This window comes from Panthera onca, chromosome X, assembly GCF_046562875.1.
Source record: "Panthera onca isolate mPanOnc1 chromosome X, mPanOnc1 haplotype 2, whole genome shotgun sequence".
Taxonomy (NCBI): Eukaryota; Metazoa; Chordata; class Mammalia; order Carnivora; family Felidae; genus Panthera; species Panthera onca.
In genome coordinates, this window is record NC_138357.1 from 110,557,423 (window position 1) to 110,574,165 (window position 16,743).

The 16,743-nt window shown below is 39.5% G+C and overlaps 1 long non-coding RNA gene and 1 pseudogene across 1 annotated transcript in view; one reads left to right on the top strand and one right to left on the bottom strand.

Moving 5' to 3' along the window:
- The window catches only part of LOC145714623 (uncharacterized), a 544,307-nt gene that overhangs the window by 196,808 nt on the left and 330,756 nt on the right, over nucleotides 1–16,743 (top strand). The window contains exon 2 of the long non-coding RNA XR_014136913.1: nucleotides 3,646–3,741. This is a non-coding gene — a long non-coding RNA (uncharacterized LOC145714623). The remainder of the gene's footprint in view (nucleotides 1–3,645; nucleotides 3,742–16,743) is intronic.
- LOC145713577 (prostaglandin reductase 1 pseudogene) lies at nucleotides 11,967–12,997 on the bottom strand (annotated as a pseudogene).

The following is a 16,743-nucleotide window of genomic DNA, read 5'->3' on the forward strand; positions in this document are numbered from 1 at the left end:
TGGTGGAGTCTTTAAGGTTTTCTGTATATAGTAACATGTCATCTGAAAATAGTGAAAGTTTTTCTTCTTTCTTGCTGATGTGGATGCCTTTTATTTGTTTTTGTTCTCTGATTGCTGTGGCTAGCACTTCCAGCGCTATGTCAAATGGAAGTGGTGAGAGTGGACATACCTGTCTTGTTCCTGACCTTAGAGCAAAAGCTCTCACGTTTTCCCCATTGAGGATGATGTTAGCTGTGGATTTTTCATAGATGGCCTTTATTATGTTGAGGTATGTTTCTTCTAAACCTACTTTGTTGATGGTTTTTATCATGAGTGGATGGTATACTTTGTCAAATGCTTTTTCTGCATGTATTGAAATGATTGTATGGTGTTTATCCTTTCCCTTGTTAATGTGATGTATCATGTTGATTGGTTTACAAACTTTGCACCACTCTTGCATCCCAGGAATAAATCTCACCTGGTCATGGTGAATGATTTTTTTAAAATGTATTATTGGATTTGGTTAGCTAATATTTTGTTGAGGATATTTGTATGTATGTTCATCAGGGATATTGGCCTGTAGTTCTCTTTTTTGTGTGTGGTGTCTTTATGTGGTTTTAATATGAGGGTAATGTTTGGAATTTTCTTTCTTCTGCCTGCAGTCAGACCAGATGTCTGCCCCCAGCCCCTTGCTGGGGCCACAGTTGGACGGGTGTGTGTGGTTATCTTCCCTGCTCCTGGGAGCAGGAGTCACTTTGGAGTGGTGCTGCCCTCTGTTGTGGGTGCTTGCAGGGCCCTAGGCTTGTGCCACTGCTTTGAATGGGCTCTGGCCATGGAGGTGTTAGAAGGGGTGTGTTTGCAGGAGAACGTGGGGAGCAGAGCTCTCTTTGTTAGCAAGGTAGGAGAGGATTCCTCCTGTACTTATTCCCGCTGGTGTCTGTGTTTTGAGACTGTGACATAGGTGAGGGAGATGTTCGTGGAGAATTCCCCCAAACATCCCTGTGCCTCCAGCACATGCTCTGAGATGAGTAAATAAACCTCCCTTATACCCCAGGCATTTTTCAAACTGCTGCTCTTATGCTTAATCTCAGAGGGGCTGTTTGTTGTGCTGTATCTTTAAGGGCAATGATTCTGCCCTCCAGTCTCTCTCAAAACACAGCCAACTGACTATTAAAGTTCTAGTGGTTCAGCTCCACTCATTGTTAGACCCCTCTGGTTTTCAAAGCCAAACATACGGGGAATCCATCTCCCCTGTGTGGATCCCCTGTGCATGGGGTCTGGTCGTCTGCCCTCTGGGTGCCTACACCATCCCTACTTCCCACAGTCTTATGGGTCCATTTAGTTCCCCTCCACAGTTCCGCCTTTCCTACCCCTTTTGATGTGGCCTTTTCTCTATATTTAGCTGTGGAGAGTCTGTTCTGCCAGTCTTCAGGGCATTTTCTGGGCTATTTACACTGATGTGGGTGTTACCTGGTCCTATCGGTGGGATGAGGGTAGCTTAGGCTTCTCCTACTCGGGCTTCTTCCCTGGAAGTCCTTGGAATGATACCTGTTTTTATAAGTAGTTTCAATCTTAACAAAAAAAAAATAGTTTGAATCTTGAAAATGTAACCCTGGTATAGAGATTAATCAATCTGATAGTCATTGTAGAAATTCTCAGAGATGCATCTTCTAGGTTCTTCATTCATGTTTTATTAAACAAAATAACAGGCAGGATCATTTCCTCTAACAAACTTTATTTAGTCACATTTATGAAATGTGAAGCAACATTTCCCTTTGCAGGTAAACAAATTAAAAAACAATCATGAAAAGAAAGGTAAGAATTGCATGATGCCATTTGTGAGGTTTCATACCTCAAAATAACACAAACCCATTCTTTATAGTATTTAACCTTTAAATTTTGAAAATTATTTTTATATTTTTAATATATTTTAAGATTTTCATTAAGTCTTTAATGCAGAAAGAAATGTATTTCTACATATTCTGTACAAATTATTACAGAAAAACACAATCATCTTTCAGTTGTTATCTTTGGGCATTTCTGTGCATTTCTCTACATAACGTGTTTGTATTTATACTTCTTGATTTCCCAGACTTGAGTATTACTGGTTGACATCCCAGAAAGGAAAATGAAGATTTAGTTTCCTTTTCTCTCCATCCATATACATTCAGACTTGCTGTCTCTCTGTCCTCCTGATATAGTTCCATGATAGTGTAAGTTGATGTGGCTTGCAGTGTTTACGTTGGACTAACTATATAAACACTATCCATAAATGAGCCGCATAATATAAAGTTAATCTTTTTTCCATTTATTGTAACATATTTTCCCCTGAAGCTAATAATTGCCTTGTATTATAATTACTTTATTTTTTCTGTACTTGTCAGTAGTTTGGTTCCTTTCCCAAATTATCTAAATCTTGCCTTAATGAATTCCAACACAGCAGGTATTTTGTTAAATTCCAAATTGGACTAGTTACTTTCCATTACTGGTGCATATGTGTCATTCCAGGATACCTTGGTTTCTGAGATTACTGTTTTCTGCATGATACTTCCTCCTCTATCCTGGTGTACACCCTACATTTTGGTATAACATGTATTTTAGTAGCTAAACGAGAAGGGGAAGCCAGGAAATAAATTCTGGAGATCTTTCTTACATACCTGAAAAAGGTTGTGTTTAATTGGTAGCTTGGCCGAGTATAGAATTACAGGTTGGATATCATGTTCTTTTTTTTTTCTTTTTTTTTTTAATTTTTTTTTTTTAACATTTATTTATTTTTGAGACAGAGAGAGACAGAGCATGAACGGGGGAGGGTCAGAGAGAGGGAGACACAGAATCTGAAACAGGCTCCAGGCTCTGAGCTGTCAGCACAGAGCCCGACGCGGGGCTCGAACTCACGGACCGCGAGATCATGACCTGAGCCGAAGTCGGCCGCTCAACTGACTGAGCCACCCAGGCGCCCCGGATATCATGTTCTTAAAAAAAGTTTGGAGACATCGCTCCATTGCTTTCTGGCTTCTTGTGTTGTTAAAAAGTCAGAAACAGGGGCTCCTGGGTGGCTCAGTCAGTTGAGCGTCCAACTTTGGCTCAGGTCATGATCTTGTAGTCTATGAGTTCAAGCCCCACGTTGGGCTCTGTGTTGACAGCTCGGAACCTGGAGCCTGCTTCAGATGCTGTGTCTCCCTCTCTCTCTGCCCCTCCCCTGCTCATGCTCTGCCTCTCTCCCTCAAAGATAAACACACATTAAAACAAAACAAAACAAAAGTCAGAAACAGCCTAATTCCTGATCCTGCTGCCCTCAACCCCGCAAAGTTTGTAGTATATTCACTTTTTCCCCAGGGTTCTGAAATTCCATGTCAGTGCTCCTTTGCTGAGGGCCTGCTTTAATGTATTACTTTGGGTCGTTGGTGAGTCCTTTTAATCTGGAAATCCACCTGGAAATTTATGAATTTTAATTTTTGATGGTTTTCTCTCCATTTTTTCTCTCTTCTCTTTCTGGGACTTTGTCACTATTAGTCATGTTGAAGGTTGGAACTTGTGACTTGACCCTCTGCTTTCCTTTCTCTTTCATGATTCATTTGTGTATTTTGCTTTGCATTTTGGAAAATTTTTTTTCATTTTATCTTCCAAATTTTTAATCTAGCTTTTCATTTTATATTTATTCACCAGAGATGAACCATCCATTCTCCTGCTTGGAGCATCACAGCTTGGCTGCTGAAATTCTGGAGCTGATGGCAGAGAGAAGATGAGTGGTCTCAACATTCAGTAAGTGACTTTTCCTTTAATGCCCCTATTTGCCGCCTGCTCCCTTACTTCCCGCTAAGCCTACAGTTCCTTTTGGGCCCTATAGGTCCATCTCCATCTTTCTTCTCTACCCTGCTCTTTTAGGAGTCTGACCTCTGTGGAAATTACCAATTGGAATTGGGTTTGGCCAGTGGGAGGGAAGTGGCTCTACAGCTGTATTAAAGGGAACAGGATGGCCCTTCTGTACAAATGTTGTTCTTCCTGGTGACTGATCTCTCCCCTTGCCCTTCCAGCCCTGCTGTTGCTTGCCTTCTCTTGCTAGCCGCAGGTATTTCTCCATACCACAGATGTTAGTTTCCCTTTGTTGAATTAAAGCAGAGATATTTGGTTCATGTGTAAAGTGAAAATACGGATATATTCTGCACTGAAATAATGAGATATAGGAGTATGAAACTTACGAAACATATGTTGGCAGGTATTTGGGGATGATTTACTTCTTAACATAGAATTCCTCATAGAAAACACTAACTTACTTGAAATGGATTTAAAATAAGACTTCTGTCATTGAAATCTAATTTATGCACAACTTTATATAGTATATCAGCTGATTAAGGCAGAGAGGAAACAGAGAACAAAGAAGATTAGTGACAGTGGGAAATTTTTCAAATTGAGTGTGAGGACTGACAGATTTTGAATACTACTGTGGAAGAATTTATGCTGTCTAGTGTCTGTAGTTTTACCCTTTTGGTTTAAAAATTATACTTTTGAATCCTTAGTCAAAAGAAGTGATTTTGGTTCCATGGAGAATGGATTGATGAGAATGAAGTTTTATAACTCAAGGGCATGGCTAAAATCGAATATGGCAAGCACTGGAAAAACATAGCTTCTTTTACTTTTAAGGCTCTTGAATTTGTCATTACCGATTAAGGGCTGTCTCGACTGGCTCTCCGGGTCAGTCACTTCATCCCAAGAGCTATCTCCTTACTGGGAGATGCTCCCATGAAATCGCAATCTTTTTTTATTCCTATGCATTAAGGGGATTTCAGCTTTGCCTTTGGGTGGGATTCTTGGACTCTATGGTGCACCACTACCAGATTGCCCTTAGTAACATATCTCAGAAGCCACATGTGAATTGCATCATAGAAAAAGGAATTTTAAAAGGAAATTTTAGGTTAAACAGAACTTATGTTCCAAGGGAAAGACATTATCATTTCTTAATCATCGCATGAGGCACATTTTATACAGTGATTAACTTCAGACTAACTGAAAGGTTCAGTCTGTTTCAAGGGTGTTACTTAAAGCAATTATTCTCTTAAGTACAAGGTGTTAATAGAGCAAATCTTCATACCTACTGGAATAGGAGAAACACAATGACGGTTTACCTTAGAAATTTGAATGATGGTGAATTTTTGAATTCACGTTGTCTACTAGAACCTTGTTCCCCAAGAAGTGGTCTGCAGACCAGCAGCTTGGACACCACCTGGGAAATTTTTAGAAATGCAGACTCTCAGGATTTGTCCCAGACCTACTAAGTCAGAATCTGTATTTGAACAAGACTCTTAGGGGATTTGTATACATGTTAAAATTTGAGAGGCATGAGACTGTAGTTTGGTGGTCATTGGAAAAGTGAGGATGCACTCACATCTGGCTCAAGAGGATCTTATTTTCCACTGGTAAGAGTGCCTTCAAAAAGAGCAACCTACAGCACAGAATTTTTTTGCATTTCATCCCTTGGTTACATGGTTAATTTTCACCTAAAATATTAACATGAACTAGGAAGGTATATGATATCATAGTAGATGAGGTTATAATTTTGAAAAAGTATACTTAAAATTCATGTAGTATCAACTTTCTAAATGGGAAAAATTTCTCCCTCTCTGATCTTCTCTCACATCAGTACATCTATGTTCTATTTGTAACACTGAATTTCTTCTCTAAATAAATCCCAGGCTGTCCTCTTCTCCAGAAGGCATACAACATCCCATTTAGAGGCTGAGAGAATGAAATAAACTGCTTCTTTTACATCTCTCTAATGTGAAGTATTTGGAATAATTAATCTAATTTACATTACACTTACAAACAACCAATAACACCTTTTAAACAAGCTATAGAAAGATTAATTGGGAATTTTTGGTAAGAATAGTTCTTCATTACTTTGTTTCTCCTGTATTTGAAATCTCTGAACACCTCAAGTATGCTAGAGTAATGTAGCTCTACAAGAGGCGCAGTCCCCTGTGCCTGGCTATCACATACTTCTTCCTTTGCTGCAGTAAATGTGTATTGGTTATCTACTGTGTACCATAAATAAGAATATGAAGACTGAATCTCCATTCTAGAGTTGCTTGCAATCTCGTGGGGAAGAAGGTCAAAGACACCATTGCCAAGCCATATTATAAATGCTGTGATAGTGTTGGCAACACGTGATGGAAAATAGAGAAAGAAGGGGCTAATTCATTCCTGGGAATCAGAGACTGATTCATAAAAGAGGTGACTGCTTTTGGCATCTTGTTAGTATATGATTTATGACACAAATATGCACAAACGTTGGCTTGTGCTCTCAGAGAAGGTGGTTGAATGAATCTTTATGTAGAGCCAAGGCTAATATTGGCAGGTCCAATTAGACTGAACATTGTCCAAAATGTAACTTGATGGACAAGATTAGAATGAAATGATGTCTGCTAACATAGTAAAACAAAAGTAAATGGTCTCGTGAATGAATCTGAATGATTAGCATTAAAATATTCACCCCACACCCTGCGCAGTTGTAATATTTGCTGCAGTGGAGATAGCAGGCATTAGTAGGTTCGTCATAAAGCTACCAACTGACATCTGCAGTTTATAAAGTGCCTTCATACTCATTATCTCATTTAATTTTCACAATAACCATATGAGGTAGGTGTTACTTGCATTTCCTCGTTGAAAGAAAAAAATTGTCAAAGTAAGTAGCATATCCTGGCTGGAAAACCAGATCTTTAAGACTCCAGGGGTTAATATTCTTTCTTCTAGATCTGGAAGTTTCAAACCTCAGTAGAAGTCTTTATTAATTCCAGGTTTTATAGAGAAATTTCTCCCCTGGCCTGGGGCAGCTTCATTGGTGAGGGTTTCTGAAAGGCTGGCGCTGAAAGTTGAACTTTTCCTTTAAAACAATAGGTCTTATTTCCCTGGCGAAATCCAGTCCTCCTTTTTTACCCTTTGTTTTACAGTAACCAGCACACTATGGTGATTGAAAGTAGGTGATTGAAAGTTAAGCAGAATGCATGGGGGAGCTTAAAGGCCTTAAAGGGGAGTTGAAGAATACACATAGACTTGGGTTTCAGGAGCAGACCAAGCCACAGTACTGTGAAATCTGGAAATTTGGGCCAATTTAGATAGTGTCTGTCATCACTAAGTGGTTGGGCATAGCACCATGTGTCTTGAATGAGTTCCCCTCCTGGAGCCAAGAGTCCTGTGTTATAGCTGGGTATTGTCCATCTCAGTTAGATGGGGACCTGACCAGTGCCTGGAACATAAGCACACTTGGAAGAGTTGCCACCGGTCAGAGAGGATGTCACCTTTCAGCCAATTGTCTGATCAGTGCAAAGGGATTGAGAGGCAAATCAGAAAACCAAGGCTTTGGGCAAAGTCAAATGGCCTGGACTAACATGGCAAGGTCAGGGACAAAGATTCAGGTCAATGAAATACAGGAATCTTATTTTGTAGGCACGATCCAGTGGAAAGTGTGTGTTCAAAGGGGAAAGTTCCTCACAGTATGTCCAGCTTGCTTTTAATTTTTTTTTAATGGTAGGTAAGAGACTATGAAACACTCCACCATTATTTAGGGCTGGGTCAAGAATCATCAGGTTTAAGTCCACAGGTTTGGGCAAAGTATAATTTGAGGAAAGTATAATTTGTTCTATTTGATAGGAATGGATTATTACATATATTAAAATAGAATTTAAATCCTATATTAGCTCATTAGAAATACAGTCCAGTGACAAAAATCAAATCCATCAGATTTAATACAAAATTCTGTCATGGTATTTGTGGTAGACAGAATAATGGTCCCGTAGAGACGTCCAGGTCCTAATCTCCAGAACCCATGAGTCTGTTACCTTACATGGCAAAAGGACTTTGAAGATAATGATTAAGGTTAAGGGTTTTAGCATGAGCCTGAATCATCCAGGTGATCTCAGTCCTATCTCCTGAGTCCTTAGAATTGGAAAACCTTTCCAAGCTGTAGTCTGAGAGAAGGATGGCAGCAGGAGAAAGCTCATTGAGCCATTGCTAGTTCTGAGAGATAAGGATCTGTGTTTAAGGAACTGAATTCTGCCAAGAACCATGATGAGCTAAGAAACAGATCCTCCAGAAAGGAACATAGCCCAGTCAGTGCCTTCATTTTAGTCTGATGAAACTCATGTTGGACTTCTGACTTAGAGTACAGTAAGATGATAAATTTGGTTGTTTTAAGGTGCTGCGTTTGTAGTAATTTGTTATGGCAGCAATAGCAAATGAATATAGTCTTTCTGTATGATTTGGGAATTTATAGATTTTAATCCTTCATAGGCCGGGATCTCTATATATTTTGTTCACTGATCTATATCAAGTGTTTTTAACAGTGGCTGGGAAATAGAAGACACTCGATATACCTTGGTTTCATTTATCCATTGGTCATCCCATCAACAAATACTTATTGAGTGCCTATGAATCCCTGGCTCTGTGCCAGATGTTGTATAAGGATGTAAAGATAGACGAGACTTTTTTTATAATAGAACCTGAGTCAAGGCACTTGGATGGGTTTTGGATAATAACTCATGAAAAAATGATAGCCTATAGGGCAAATCTGGTCCATTGTGTGATTTGTAAATGAAGTTTTATTGGAACACACTCATGCTCCTTAGTTTACATATTGTTTATGGCTGCTTTTGTGCTCTAGCTGCAGAGTTGAGTAGTTGCATCAGAGACTTCATAACGCACAAAACCAAAAACGTTTACCATCTGGCCTTTTATAGAAAACTTGTGCCAGCCCTAGAGTTAGAGCCTTGTCTTTCTGACTTGCTATGTCTTTTGGGTAAAGTGTATAACCTCTTCATGCCTTTTTTTTCCTCTTCTGTAAAATTGAGATGGTAGTTCTTTTTTCAGATGGTGGATGTGAGAATTATTTTAGTATATGTGCTGCCAAAGTGAGCACATGGCTGGGAGAATTAAATGTTGAATTTGAATTAAATGATGGCTTCCAATGCTCCATATAAAGAATTCAATAAATGGTGGGTATGAGTTTTTTGGTTGTTGGATTCTACTCCAGCTCCTTCTGCCACTGTCACCATTGCTATCATAATCAAATTGAGGGAAAAAATGTGTTTTGGAAAAGTAAATGAAGGCTCAGCCCTACCTTCCTACTTGAAATTTGTTATGGTTCAGTCCCACTATTGAGCAGATAACTTTGCAGCTCGTTCTTTCGGTGTCACATATTTCATCCTGATGAACAGCAGGGTAGATCTTTACTTACTCAGTCTGAGCTAATTTTTAATTCCTCATTAGTCTTTAAGACGACTTATAAATGTTGTTACATCGTTTTGCACAAATGTTTAATCACGTTGACTGCTGAGTCTTGCAGTCTCTGTGTGTGGCGTAGTTCATACACTCGTGTGTATAAGTGCGGTAGATGGTGTTTTCGAAGATGGCCTCAAGTCTATCTCCCATCTCATATACTCTTTGCTATGTGACCTGCCATGCCTCCATCAGTAGGTGGAATCTCTTTTCCCTCCCTTTGAGTCCTGTCTGTCCCTGTGACCTGTTAGGAATGGAATATAGCTCAAGGGATGCTATGTAGCATCCAAGAGTGAACCTTTAGAGATCTAGTGCTTCCTCATTTGCCTTTTTGGAATGGACCTTTTTAGAACCCATATGCCATGTTGTGGAAAAAAACCCAAGTAGCTATGTGGTGAATCCTATCCAGAGGAGAATGAATCCTTCATCTGTAAGCCTTGGCTGAGCAACCATTTGATAGCCAGCCATGTGAGTGTAGCCATTTTGAGTTTTCAGATATCCAAGTGTCTCAGCCAACGTCATGTGAAGCAGAGATGCATGGTCAATTTACAGAATTATGGAAGATAATAAATTGTTGTTGTAAGCCCCTAAATGATGGGAGGCTTGCTACACCCCAATAGATAACGAAATACTAAGTTCATGTGACAAATAATTCTCTTCAGAATCTCTAAGTGCCCGTGGGAGTCTATAGCTATAGAATTATGTAAGCAATGCAGGTATTAAGCCAGCATTTGGAATCATCTTTGAAAGTTCAAGGTCTCTTTCAAGAGAAGTAAGGGCTGAAGAGGGGTAAGGAACGATAAACAGGTTTCCAATACTAGAGGAGCCATCCTTTATTGTGAATAAAAGTAAAATTTCCTTATACTGATGTTAAAGGTTCCATAATTTAGTGCAGTGTATTACTTTGTCAGCTTGGCATCCTTGCAACTCACCTTTTGTTTCTACTACCATTCTTTCACTCAATGTGGTTTCCTCTGCCTAAGAGATGTCTCTATTGTTGAATTACTTGCTGATTACCTACCTGGTTATTGTATGAAGGCCAGCTCAAATGCCATCTCCTTCAGAAATACATCACTGATTCTCTTAGCCAAAAATTCTGTGTAGAATAGAACATACTATCCAAATTAATTAGTGGGGAAAATAAAAGATGGTGGCTAACTTGTATCCATAAAATATTAGGGATGTAGATTGGTCACATATCTGCTGAAAATGTCAAATGTATTAATGGAGTTATGCATGCATATGTAAAATCACATTATGTAAGATATCAATTATTTTTTGAAAACTGCTTTGTTCTGGTCTCACATTTCTTGAACCATTTTATTCAGACTCTGTACCTTCCGCATCATTGTCTATGTGATCACGAAAGTCACTCCTTTTGGCCATCTATCATGGTTTTCCAGAAGATACTATTTTGTCTTCCACTAATATTGTTCAGGATATTTCACTCCATGTGATACTGCTAGTAGAAACTTTAACCCATGCTGAAAAAATCCATTCATTCTGGCGTGATTAGAACAGTTTTCTTTCTTTATTTTCTATTCTTTCCTGTAGGCATAAATTAGTGATTTCCACAAATTATTCATGTATCATCATTTGCAAATGTAAGGTTACATGCCCCAGGAATAATTACAGAATCAAGGTCAAATGGATTCACCTCTTTAAAAAAACTCATTATTTTGGTGGCACCTGGGTGGCTCAGTCGGTTAAGCGTTCGACTTTGGCTCAGGTCATGATCTCACGGTTTGTGAGTTCGAGCCCCATGTCGGGCTCTGTGCTGACAGCTCAGAGCCTGGAGCCTGCTTCGGATTCTGTGTCTCCCTCACTCTCTGCCCCTCCCCCACTTGTGCTCTGTCTCTCTCTATCAAAAACAAATAAAATGTAAAAAAAAAAATTTTTTTTTAAAAAACTCATTATTTTAGCAGAAGTTGATTGACATTTAAAACCCGTGTTTTCGTCCCTGCCTTCACCCTAGAATCACAAGAAAAACATTAAGAACTATGAGCAGGGCACTCTGGTGGTCCCCTTGTTGATATTATAATATAATATATCTGGGATAGAACCCCAGAATTTTAGTTTTTAAAATATCTCCAGATGATTCTAATGTGCAACCAGAGGGGTGCCTGGGTGGCTCAGTCAGTTAAGTGTCTGACTTGACTGACTCAGGTCATGATCTCGAGGTTCATGAAGTTCAAGCCCACCTCAGACTCTGTGCTGACGACTCTGAGCCTGGAGCCTGCTTTGGATTCTGTGTCTCCCTCTCTCTCTGCCCCTCTCCTGCTCACACTCTGTCTGTATGTCTGTCTCTCTCTCTCTCAAAAATAAATAAACATTAAAAAAAATGTGCAACCACACTTGAGAACCACTGATGTAAAACTAGCATGGGTTGAGTAGTGGTTCTCAAAATAAGGTCCACAGACAAGCAGCAACAGCCTCAACTGTATGTTTGTTTGAAATGCAAATTGAGGGGCTGTACTGTAGACCTAAACAGAAATTCCAGGGCTGAAGCTCAGTATTCATGACTTTAAATGACTTGACTAATATGCAGGCATATATAGTAACCTCTTATAGAGTGCTTTAACTCCTATGGTGCTTCAACTGTATATCTTTTTTTTTTTTTTTTAGATAATGAACGTAGTATATATTTTTATATGGGGCATGGTTCAAAAGACATGTGGTAATCATCCAAATGAATTCTAGATTCCATGTGTCTTTTTTTTTCATGCTTTCACTATTGTTTTCCCCAAATTAGCGCCTTTCAGCATTCCCATAAATGCAGCTGGCATGGTTTCAAACCCTTCAGTGATGTTTTCATGGGACTGGATTTTACCCTCTAATACCCATCTCAGCAAGTCTTTCAGAGCCTTCTGGCAGACATCTCCTTGCCAGCGGGTGATGATGAACCCTTCCATGCGGTGTTGCTGATAGAGAATATTCTCTGGGGGTGGGCCTGGGGGAAGTGGGCGAGTAGGATTATATACAGAGATGGCCCCACATATAGCAGTTCTTCCAAATTTCTTCGTCTGGGGGATAACAATGTTTGAAAACTCTCCACCTACATTATCAAAATAACAATCATAACCATCAGGAGAGGCTTTTTTTCAAAGTTTCTTCCAAAGACTCTACTGTTTTGTAGTTAAAGGCACCATCACATCCAAGCATTTTAAGGTAGGCGAGCTTTTCACCAGACCCTGCTGCGCCAGCAACTTTGCGGTTCTGAGCTTAGCTGTCTGGCCCACAGCAGAGCCCCATGCTCCCAGTGCTGCATTAACCTGCACCATTTCTCCACTCTTCACACCAGAGATGTCAGGTAGGCCAAAGTAGGCTGTTAGCCCTGTCATGCCAACCATTCCCAGAGCCAAAGATAGTGGTAACGTGTCTGGCCACTCTGCAGGCAGTTTTTCCAGATCTTTCCCATCAGAAACGGAGTGAGTTGTCCAGCCTGAAGAAGCCACTACCATAGTTCCTGTTGGGAAGGCTGAGTTTTTACTTTGCACAACTGTGGCCACTTGTTTCCCCATCATCATTTTACCCTCGTTCAGTCTTTTGGCTGTCACTCTTGTGGAGGAACAAAGCTTCCAGCAGGACCTCTCCATTGTTTAAGGGTGGGAGTTCAACCGTCTTCATCTCAAAGTTACCATGAGTGGATCTGCCTTCGAAGTGCTTCTTCAGGGTCCAGCTCTTAGCATAAACCATCCTGAAGTTCGAGAGTCCGTGGGTTACACTCCCTAGACAGAGAAGGTGTTTGGGGTTGAGCCTAACTGTGTATCTTTTGAGCAATGGACAGTGGGATAGCCAAGTAATTCTTCTATGAGGGATGGCCAGCTCTGTGTATCTTGAAGGGACAAACATATTTTCTCTACCTAGAGACACCCACTAAATCTGGGGCTAGATGGATTATCTTTCATTTAATAAATATATTTAAGGATGATGTCATTCACCAAGATATCTTAGGGCCCAAGTAGAGGCAGGTAAGACCCTTAAAGCACAAACCTCCTTTTTCATGGTAATTTTAGGACTCAGCCACACATGGTTTAATCACTTGTGCAGATATAAAAATACAGTGTTTTAATGGTATATTGAGGCCTTAATTTAGGAATTATAAACATTGGGTTTCCACTCTGGAGAAGGTATCAGCAATAACTGTAAAATACCCTTCAGTTTCCTTCTGTTCCTTTACCTCCCACATCTATACTTCATGTTTACTTCCAGCGGTCTCCTTTTCTTCTGATCATTGACTTCTGAGATTCATAAATTCTTGGAAGGGTAGAAAAAAGTGAAAATTTGGCTCTTTTAGAACAGGGGCAAATAATTTTTTAAGAGAGAGAAATGAAAAGATGCAGTTATTGTTTTTAAAGCTGGCGGCAGATTGTGCCGGCAATAAAGGTAAGTTTATGCACTGCTTAATGGAATTGAAAGTTTTGCCTTTGCTTTCCCTGCACACTTAGCCTATTCATCTGTCCTTTCAACACCACCAGCGTTTTTGTAAACATGAAAAACACAACCCAAAAGCCTCAAGCCTTTAATTGCTCCTGAAACAAGCTGTAGGAAAAATACAAGGCTGGTGACGTGTACGCTGAACATTCATTGCTTTGTAACATCTTAGAAGAAAACAAACACAGTGAGATGGCACCTGTTTTGATCAAGTCTTTCCTTAGGGAGTGCATGTGGCAGCAATCCCAGGAGTTTGCATGACATGTGAAATGATTTTCTTAAAAGGGATAAGGGGAATATAGAAACTTTCCCGCTATGTATCACACAACAGACTTGCTCAGTGCCACTCCACCACTTCAGTCTGCTTCTAGTTGGCTTCTTGTGCCCAAAGATGGGAATATTCAAGATCACATCCCCCAGATTCCTCTGAAGCTGACATTTCTCATGGGATCCAGTAGTCTGTCAAAGGGGTATCTGCACACCAGAGGTTAGGAAGTTGGGAGCAAGTGCCATGTGCCGTGGCTCAGTGGTTCTTTTGATATGCAGGGTGGTGAAGTACCTTGGTTCTTCTGAGACACATTGGGAGAGGTTGGTGTCATGGGTGTCAGGTAGAGGGCGGTGGCAGAGACAACATGTGGGTGTTTTTCTGGGACACTTCTATGATGTGATGGGAATTTCTCTCGGCTGCACGGCTGTTGGCTATGTATCATCCAAACTCAGTTGTTCGAGTCCTTCTCAAACTACTTCAAACATCTGGCCTTTAGGTTCAAAGGAAAATTTAGCACCTGGGACAACTTTCAGGTTTTAAGAAGGGAAGGGATATGACAAACAAGATAAATACTTAGAAAAGTATTTGGGGAGTGTATTTTCCATATGATTCTCTGCATCACCCTAAACTCCCATGCTCCCTCCCCCTTCTGTACTTACCTATGTATCCATTGCCTGTGCTCATTTCTTGTGTCATAATGATTTTTGGAGTCTCATAAGATGAGGTGGCATCTGTGCTCCATGTTTTACTAGCTTTGTGGTCATTGTACAGCTACATCTTCCCTATTCGTATATGTGCACCATCACATTGTGTCTATCAAATGAATTGTTTAAAATAGATAGGAATCTTGATTTGTTACTCTACATCAGAACAAGCTAACTGAACCATCTCACACATGTGTATGCTCACACACATGCACCTGACTACGTCATGTTCCTTGGTTCTATGTTGACGCAGCCATTAGTCATGTTTGGAATCTGTAACTCGCAAGCACTTGCAGTTAGGCCTGACCCTACTCCCATTAGAATGTCCATCTCTGGTTTTAGGAGAGTCCAGTGTCACCTAGAACATTTATGTCTAACATGTAAGATATTAAAAAGAGGCTTACGAAGGAATGGTGACAACACCAGTGGAGGTCCAAGGAGTCTGAAAGAGCCAGGGTGTGTGTGTGTGTGTATGTATATATATATATATATATATATATATATATATATATATATATACGCGTGTGTATATATACATATGTATATAGAGACACACACGTGTTTATATACATATGTGTGTGTGTGTATGTATATATATATATATATATATATATACACACACACATGTATATATATCCATATCTTCTTCATCCATTTATCTATTGACAGACACTTGGGAGGCTGCCATATCTTGGCCATTACACATAATGCTGCAGTGAACATAGGGGTACATATATCTTTTGTAATTAGTATTTTTGTTTTCTTTGGGTAAATACCCAGTCGTGGAATTTCTAGATCATATGGTAGTTCTATTTTTAATTTTCTGAGGACCCTCCATACTGCTTCCACAGTGGCTCTATCAGTTTACATTCCTACCTCCAGCGCATGAGGGCTCCCTTTTCCCCACATCCTCACCAACACTTGTTACTGCTCGTAAAAAGATCAGTATTTATTCCAAAAGTGTTTTCACATAGGAAAATAAGGATTTTATCTCATTACCACTTATTTTAAAGCAAAGTTGATTGTTGGGATGAGGACTGGGTGTTGTACGTAAGCGATGAACCACGGGAAACTATTCCAGAAGCCAAGACTATACTGTATACACTGTATATTAGCTAACTTGACTATAAATTATTTTTAAAAAAGCAGAGTTGAAAGATAACTGAAAAGGAACAGGGATCTTTGATGTACTGCTGGAGAAGCAACCATCTACAAAAACTATTGTGACTGTAAAGGGAGATCTCTCATGAGTCTAGATTTGGAAAAAGCATTCCCCAAAGCAATATTTCATTGTTTATATGTATCACATCTTCTTTATTCATTCCTGTAATATTACTCAGCCATAAAAAGAATGAGATCTTGTCATTTGCAACACCATGGGTGGACCTAGAGGGTACAGTGCTAAGTGAAGTAAGTCAGAGAAAGACAAATACCATATGATTCCACTCATAGGTGCAATTTAAGAAAGAAGATAAATCAACAAAGAAAAAAGACAAAAATACAGACTCTTAAATCAGAAAAAACAGGTGGTTGCCGGGGGCGGGGGGGAGGTGGGAGCGAGTGGGTGGAAAGAGATAAATGGGATTAAGAGTTCACTTACTGTGACGAGCAGGGAGTAATATAAAGAATTGTTGAATCATTATACTGTACACCTGAAACTAATATAGCACTGTGTTGTAACTATACTTCAATAAAAAAATTTAAAGCATTTCTGAAAGAAAGGTGGATTATAGAAGAAACAAAAATTAGAATTATTCAGTTCTTAGGTTTTTTCATTTTGAGGAGAATGGTAGTGAAAGTGTAGCAAATAGAATGAAAGCTGTTTAGAAGGAAGTAAGCAAAAAACTATGTCAGCATTAAGGCTTGCCTAGCTGCTCTAAATGAAGCTGTCTTCAGAACTGGTAGTTCCAGGATCCATTCTACAAGGATACAGGGAAAAGGATTTGTATGTGATAAAAAGATATAAAATATGTTTGAGAATTTTAGAAAGAAATATCTGTAGTCACAGAATACATGTTACCAATGACTGTAACAGTCATTTTTGTCTGTTGAAATTACAAAATAGGTTGTAAGTACATTGTGACTGAATAT